Below are 8,867 nucleotides of genomic sequence, written 5' to 3'. Positions count from 1 at the left end.
AAGAAGATGCTTCTTCTATTCCTCACAGCAAATTAGTGCCTCTTCCAGACCATGTTCATTATTGCAAATTATTCCAACTATCTTGACATGTTCTCATCTCCACAATTCCTGCCCGACCTCACCATCCAGTCAAATGCAGTGAGTAGTGGGAGCTAGTTTCAAGGGCAGTTCCTGAGGGATGACGTAATCCTGGAGGTCAAAAATGAGCAGGCTCTGGCTTGGAGGAAGAGAGAGAATTGTCTGTCATGACAGGGTGACAATGTAACTGAAAACAAAAACAAAATCCTTGGCAAGGATGAGGTGTGCGTGGGAATTGAGCTCTTAAGGCTGGTTTGAAATAGAACACCAAGATATCCTGATACAGTTTTTACAGTTTTTTTTTTTTTAAAAGTTTTTACAATTTTATTTTATTTTATTTAAATGTGTATGTCTGCATTTGTGTTTCTGTGCACCTTTGTGCAGGTCCCTATGGAGGACAGAAAGAGGTATCAGAGTTATAAGGTGTTGTGTGTTATCTGATGTGGATACTGGAAACTGAACTCAGGTTCTCTGGAAGAGCACTATGTGCTCTTAACCACTGAGCCATCTCTTCTGCCCTAGTTTAACACTTTTAAATGGTTCTTTCTTGGGAATCAGTTCAGCAGAGAATTTTTATTCTGCATGAGTCCTTGCTATTTTGTTTTATTCTTTATCTTTCTGAGGGAAAATGCATTTTAATCATATCTGGATTAGAAGGACAATATTGGTGTCAAAATGGACACATGGAAAGTCCTTTATAAAAGTCTATTTTCTCTCACAGGAGACAGACTTAATTTGGTGAAATATAATGAGGATTTATTTCCTTTTCAGTGAGAGCTTTAGAAAGTCTCTTTTTTAAATATTCCATTGCTGATCTTTTAGAATCATACAAAATGACCTTTTTAGACACAGGCAGCAAAGTAATGCATGAAAGTACCTGGCTCTATCTTAACAGCGAGCCAAGAATATGTGCTGTAATTTCAAGTTGGTAGAAAGAACAGGGACACTTCCCTTCCCTGCTTCCTGTCAAGCAACTTCCTGTCACTTTGTCAGGCCTGATAATATGCGATGGACAGAGTCTTTCTGGTAACACCTGGAAAATAAGATATAGCCACACATGTAGTAGAGTCCTTCAGATATCTATGTTCAATAGAAACGCTAAGCATATCACCTCTCTCTGGAAGATTCTAGAAGAGCTTGGCAAGAGGAAACTGCTGAATAGAGGGCCAGAACAAAGCTAATCAATTCTCCTAAGTCAAAACAATGCCTGAATAATTAGTCCCCAGATTTCACCCCATGGAGAACATGTGATGAATTTGCATATCGCACCGGGAACTTTGTTTACTTTGCTGTTAAATCAAGCCAAGGATTCAAAGGTGCCACACAACTCTGAGATAACCTCCTCCACTCTTCTACTCACAGATGCATACTCGATGCCTTTGGTAAGCTGGGAAGACACCTGGGTATGGACATACAGATTTAAGTGCCGGCACAGATTCCATTTGAAGGAGAGGCAGGCATACATACCAACAGACAAAATGGACATTTAGAAACAGTCAATAGATCCTATTGATCATCTAACATCAGCTACGCACCCTGCATTCTTAAGCAGTGAGAAGTTCATCTTGCGGGCACTGGAAACTTTTAGGATGTTTTAAAAAGAACTAGACAGACCTGGATACTGTGGAATGGCAAGATTGGAGGAAAAGCAACAGTCATTTGAATAAACAAGACAAGAGATGCTGGGCCTGAACAGGAATAGGGGGAGGTCAGTAGGCTTGAGCAGACAGTGGGGAAGCGGGCTACTGATTAGAAGTGAGGAAGGTGTAGAGAAAGAAAAACCTCAAAGGCTTCACAGATGGGAAATGAGCCTGGATTTGCAGACCAAGATAAACATTGGGAAATAAAAATGGTCCAGTTAGGTCAGGGGCAGAAAGGACCCTCCTAGCTGTTTAGTGCTGAGGGAAGTTTGCTCACACAGTTCTGTTGCTGGTTTTTGCTACCTTGTGGGTTCTTCTTTTTCCCACCTTTTTTCCTCTACTCTCCGGTTTCAGCCCTTATCACTAAATAGGAGAGAAAGGATAGAGGAGACAGACAGAGAGAGAGAGAGAGAGAGAGAGAGAGAGAGAGAGAGATCTATTATGAGTCTAATTTCTTTCTTCCTGTTTCCTCCATGAGCAAAACTACTAGCAAATTGCAAACAAGCCTTCTTCACCCTTGAACAATCAACAATCACCCACCCTGCCTAGCGAGGCTCTCAAATTTATATAGCCTCTGAAGAATTTCCAGAATTCCAAACATCACATAACACAATCACAGAAACTATCTGCAGCTGGCAAAACCACGCCTCTACTAGAGCACTAGGCAAATCATAGTCAGCTGCTGTAGACAGAGTAAAACAGCCACATGTCCTGGGGTTAAAACAAAATCATATTCTTACACTATTTTTGTGGTTTGTTTTTTTTTTTAAAGAAGTCAAAACTTCAGAATTCTCACTACAGTTTTGCAATCAGATCACGATTCAGAAGATGGAGAAATTGAGGTGAGTATTAGCTGGCATGATTTTTATCTTTTAAGTAAGATTTTTTGAGGAATAATTTACACATTATAACATCTATCCATTGTATATGTATGCCTCAGTGGCTTTTACTAAGGTTAAAAAACATTAGTAGAAAATTTCTAATGTTCCAAAAAGTTTCTGCTTGCCCACCTGTGGTCTCTACAGCTCCCTTCCTAGCCCTGGCCTGCATTGGCTCCAGAAGTCTGCCATTTCTGGATACATTTGTAAATAGAGCTGCACAATGCTATATATCTGGCATCTTTTACTTAGCATGGGGAGAATGTGTGTGTTTATGTGTGTGTAAGTGCCATGTGTGTCTGTGTACAAAACCACAAACTGATGGACCTTTGAATTATTTCCAATTAGGGGCTAATATAAATAATGCTGTTCTGAACATCTGTTTATGTCTTTGGCTTGGTATTTTTTTTTCTTAATGTGAATCTCTAGGAAAGTGGAATCTTGTGTCATAAAAAGCTCATGCTTAACTTTATTTTTTAAGTATTTTTTAAAAATTTTTTCAGTTTATAATTACATCATTTCTACCCCCCCCCCCCCCGCCCTTCTCTTTCCTTCCTTCAAACCCTCCTATATACTGCTTTCTGCTCTCTTTTATATCATGTACAGTCCCACGAGGTGGATAAGGGCATTTCAGTTGGTCTACTTCCTCAGCTGATTGGCTTGTTCCAGAATAGCTCCCCCTAGTGGGTGAGCAAAGGAAGCTCACGACCACTTTCATGACAGTGCAGGTGATGACACATCTGTGCACTTTTGACTGTTCACATATATCCAAGCCTTTGGTATGTTTTCTAATTGGGTTGTTTTTCATTTTGTTATTGAATTAGAAGAGTCATTGAAAAGGAAATATTAATATATTTCCTTTGTAGATGTATATGAAAAATGATCACCATTCAGGGAAATGAAAGTCAAACCGCATTGAAATAACAGTGGGGATTATCAAAAAGGCAAAGCTGGTGAGGGTGCAGAAGAAAGGGGACTCCCTTGTATGGTGAGTAATGGAAATTACTGTAGTGGTAACAGAGAATAATACAGAGGTTCCTCAAAAAACTAGAAATAGAACTGCATGCCGTACAACCCAGCAAATCTTAATTAGATTGTCTTTCTGCTGTGGTAAGAAAATACCCTGATAAAATCATCTTCAGGGAGAAAATGTGATTTCCAGCTGCAGTAGTCACCAGTTACAGTGGGAGAAGCTTGAGAGAGCTGGTCACACAAGAGCATCTGTGCTCATGAGCAGAGGTGAACACACTAATGTATGCACACTACTTACATCCTTTACTTCCTGTTCAGCTCAGGGCTCAGCCCTGTCCACTACCAGGGAAGCCTTCCCACTTATTTAATACAACTGAGAAAATCTCTCAGAGGTATGCCTGCAGGCCAATCTAATCTAGACCATTTATCAAGATACCCCCCCCAAAGGGTGATTCTAGATTATGTCAAGTTGACAACTAAAACCAACTACCACGTGGTATTTAAACAGAAGAATTGAAACCTGCACAACATCTTCTTTTTTGCAGAACTAGTCACGTAGCTGAAATATGGTACCAGCCTAGATGCCCCCTGGCAGGGGAAAGGATAAAGAGAGTGTGGCATGTTATTATAAGCTTGCTGTCAACCACACGAAAGAACACTAGTCTGTTATTTGCAGTGATCTGAAAAGAAGTGGATGGCACTGCATTAAGTGAAATGTCAGGCTCAGGAAGGCAACTGCCATGTGTTCTCTCTTCCATGTGAAGCTGGAAAGCTGATGTCAAAGAAACAGAATCAGACAGTAGTGACTGGAGCCTGAAAAGATGTGTCAGGGGAGGATGAAGACAGGATGTATGGGACACGGTCTGAGAAGAGGAGTAACTTCTAGTGTTCTACAGCCCAGTAGGATAACTACAGCTGACAACAATGAACTAGATCAGAATACCTACAAGAATATTCCCAGCACAAAGAAGAGATAAATAACTGTGGTGAAAGAAATACCGCTCTGATCTGATCATTACATATTAAATTGAATTGTCACACCATGCCCCACAAATGTGTATAATTACTATGTATTCATTTAAAATAAGATACATTAAAAATTAGTGCTATATATACATATATATGTATATAAATGCATATATACACATATATGCATATATGTGGATGTGTATATGTGGATGCATATATGTGAATGTGTATACTATATATACTATAAGGTAAATGTAGTGACTAATCTTGGTTGTAGTTTGATTATATCTGGGATTAGCTAACACTCAAGCATCTGAGTATGCCTATCAGGGATTTTCTTCATTGGCTCACTTAAGGGGGTATCTTTCAATGGCAGCCCACATATAAAAGGACATGGAAGAAGAAAAGTTCATCGATCCTAACCCACTCCTTCAATGGTGTTAAAATCTACTTCTTCTTTGAGATTCCAACATGGGCTAAAAACTGTCAGTTTTCTGGGACCTCCCCGGGACTCCAGAAGCAGATTGGAACTGCTGGCACATCCAGTGTCATGAACTGAACAACTACTGGATTTTTGATCTTCCTGTCAAAAGGCAGCCATTGTTGGACTACTGAGACCACTGCCTATAAGTCAGTCTAATACATTTCTTACTATTATGTAAATATATGTGAATTCATTCTGTAAGTTTTGTTCCTTAAAGAATCTTGACCTGACATGGTAAGAATATAACTTCATTATCTATGCATGTGTTTGGGTAATTTGCTTTCCATTATTGTAACAAATATATAAGATAAATAGATTTATAAAGTGAAAAAGGTTCTTTTGAATCAATTATGGAGGTCTGTATGACTTTTCCTGGAACCACATAAACAAATATCCATTGGAACAGATAGGATACCAATGTCATACCAAAGACACAATGCCACCAAAGTCTAGCTTGGAGAACCAGTGAGTTTATTGGTATTACTTTCAGAAGAATGGGTGACACCCCAACAGTAGTACCACAAAACGTACCATCCCAATGAGGGTATGATCCCCTGAAGACTCTATAGATGGAATGCCTGCTCCCTTAGTTAATACTCTGCCCTCTGTATAGTCTAGCATCTCCCGAGACTACAGAGAGCTGGGATAGGATTACATACAGCTGTGTAGAAGAAACGGGAAGGAAGAAATGGTTGTAATCTAAGGTGAGGGTGTTTGCGAGACAGCAATCCAAATCATGGTAGCAATTACTTTACAACCCGCACTATTCCTTTAAATAATGGAGAATAGATACCAGAATTAAGAACTGCATATTATTTTACAAAACTCACACATATATTCCATGTTTTCTACTTTATGTAAAGGAAAAGAATATATTGTGTTGGTTCTTGGCAATATATAGGATATATATCAGGACACACACATATCTCCTAAGATATATATATATATATATATATATATATATATATATAATACAAGACAGGTGTTGAGAGTATATGGTGACAGATTTGGGAAAGAAGAAAGAGCAATGATCATGAGAGAGGAAGCTCAGACTCGAGTATTCTGTCCAAAGGAACAATCAAATATAAAATGTCATAAACATGTGAGGGTCACATAACGACCAAAGATTCAGGCTGTAGATAAATGCAGACATGGGTGGGGAAAATGCATTAAAGTGCAACATAGAGAGTGTGTAAGGTGTGGAATACCAAAGTCTTTAGTGGACAGAAGTAGAGTTGGCCTTGAAGGCTGAATAGACTTTGTCTACGGCCTCACAAAGGAAAGCTCACTGCTGCAGAGAGACCAGAGGTTTGGAAATGAATAATTAGCAAGAGAAACTGCAGCACCTCTGTCAGTGTGTGCAGGTATAAAAGGTTTCTGGGATGCAGATCTCCACAGATGAAGGAAGCCTGGTAACTGCCACCTATGTACATGAGGAACAGAATTTGTGTTTCCCAGTCATCTTTTACTTAAAGACGCAACTAAAAATAACCAACAACCATTGTATATAATGTAAGCAAGTCTTAATTATTTAGTATCTAGCCATTCAAAATCTTTATGCTTTCGTTCTGTCAAATCTGACTCTTTGATCAATAGCTAAGCATTTTATACTTGCCCATAATCATTAAGCCCTAAAGACAGAAAGAGAGGGAGCTGGAGAGATGGTTTGACCATTCAAAGTACTTAATCCTCTTGTAGAGGACCCTGGTTCAGTTCCCAGCACCCACTATATGGTTCACAACTCGCTGTAACTCTATTCCAGGGAGATCAGACATACTGTTCTGGCTTTTGAGATATACATGTGGCGCATAGAAATATACACAGGCAAAACACCAAGTCTGTCTCTTTCTTGTTGTCCCTTGCCACCTAAATCAGATATCTCAGTATTTAATGCCTTTCACTAGAGGACATTCTGCACAAAAGTTAGTCCAAGCTAATGACATTTTCATGCAGAATCTTTAAATCCTAAAGTTTTAGCTTGAATTGTTCTCTAGATGTTGATTTTAAGCACAGTGACCGAAAGATAAGCAGAGTTACCTACCTGCAGGTACATGCGTCTTTATAACATACACAAACATGCAAGGCCCATTTGACATTTACAGCCAATTTTGATGCCTGCTATTACCTTGCTTTTCAACCTTCAACAAATAAACTTTCCCGGGCCCTGATGGTGGTAGGAATGTGCTGAAAAACTCACATTATCCTAAGTGTCTTTGTGGTGCTTGGAATAATATACTATTATAGGTAACAGAGGCATGTTCTTATCAGTTATGTTCTCCAGCACAAAGCAATTTTCAAGAGCCACAGATAAATCCACCCTCTAGACAGGAAAGTATGCTCACTAGGAATAGTGGCCATTCACACACATTTATAAGAAATGAAGGTTTCTTCTTGTATTAAGCTTTACAATCTTAAACGTATGTATTTTTGAATATGTCGTGTTTTCTTTTGCGACCAGTTTGTAGCAGCTGTGAGTGTTTGCTTCGGGTCACGTATATTTAGACATTTGTTTATTCAAGAGATATTCCTGGGCCACTTGAGCCATGCAGAGCCCTGACTTGGGTCATGTAAAGGCCACAGATACCAGAAAGGAATTGTTTTTAAAATATATATGGACAGGGGGCGTGCGGGGGAAGGACAGGAACCAAAACAAAGATGATCCTAGTCAACACTGTGATCAGCAGGGCAGTAGAGTCACGGATAAGATGCTATAAAGTGCAAGGACAGAGTAACTGTTTCCAGTGGTGGCGAGAAAGATTCCAGAAGTTAGCATCCAGGAAGCAGCTGCTCTCAGGAGTGATGTAGACCATCAGAAGAAGAGGTCTGATCAGCTTGGCAAGAAAACAGCACACAGCCTGTGTGGTTGTGAGCCATGAGCCAAAACAGGTGGACTTCTGTGTCTGGAACCCTTGATAGGAGCTTTAGAGTGTTCTCAGGAAATGACCCTAAACTTGGCATTGCATCCGTGGTCTTAGTAACTTTTTTTTCTCCTGACTGTTAGTTGAGAGTCAGAGGTACATCATAGAAAGGCAGGCACTACATATAAAGGCTTAGAAATGTTTGCTGTTAATTAAAATAAAACTTAGGAAATAGGTGATATTTTAGCATGTCATTAAATACCACCCTTCCCTTTTCTAAGCCGACCTAAATCCTACTTGATTTTAATATCTTCAAAGGCTAAAGCATAGTTTCCTACTGACGTATTTTTCACATTTAAAAAGGGATGGCTTGATGGCTTTCTTTTTTGTTGCTTGTTTTGATTTTGCACAGTTGGAATGGAAGCCCCTGGGGTCTGGAGCATGCTAGGTAAGCCCTACACCAAGTTAGTTACATCTTAACTCTGCAATTACTTTTGTTTGTTCTAATTATTTTTTTTTTTATTTTGTTGGTGGTGGTTCAGTAGGTTTCTTCTTGTTTGGTTGGTTTTTGTTGTTTGTTTGTTTTAGACAGTGTCTCAATCTATACCTCAGAGTGGCCTGGAATTCACTATGTAATCTAAGCTAGTCTTGAACTCACAACAATCCTCCTGCCTCAGCTTCCTAAGTGTTGAGATTACAGGTCTGAGACAACATATCTTATATTTTTTTTAATCCATGTCTGAAAGATAAATGGTGGAACTTTCTAACAATCAACTCTATGAAATCTCATGTGATTTCCATAATAAATCACAATATACTTAGGAAATCCTGGGGCTCTGAGAACTCAGGGTGGGGTAGTACCTAATTCTGTCATTGACTAATTGGGAAGGCTTGGAAGAACCCTTTACTAGACTTGAGTCTTCTCTTTCCCTTGTCAGTTCTAATCATTTTCATCTATCTTGTATACTGGCAAATGTTTAAAGTTTAT

The 8,867-nt window shown here is 39.2% G+C and overlaps 1 long non-coding RNA gene across 1 annotated transcript; it reads left to right on the top strand.

Annotated features, from left to right (window-relative positions):
* Positions 1-1,180: 1,180 nt before the first annotated feature.
* LOC143440146 (uncharacterized) lies at positions 1,181-5,145 on the top strand. The gene is made up of 4 exons (XR_013108012.1): positions 1,181-1,460; positions 2,491-2,560; positions 3,463-3,584; positions 4,114-5,145. It is a non-coding gene; the product is annotated as an uncharacterized LOC143440146 (long non-coding RNA).
* Positions 5,146-8,867: the final 3,722 nt, after the last annotated feature.

The sequence above is a fragment of the Arvicanthis niloticus genome, chromosome 28, assembly GCF_011762505.2.
Source record: "Arvicanthis niloticus isolate mArvNil1 chromosome 28, mArvNil1.pat.X, whole genome shotgun sequence".
NCBI classification, from domain to species: Eukaryota; Metazoa; Chordata; class Mammalia; order Rodentia; family Muridae; genus Arvicanthis; species Arvicanthis niloticus.
This window is presented reverse-complemented; position numbering and strand designations above follow the sequence as displayed.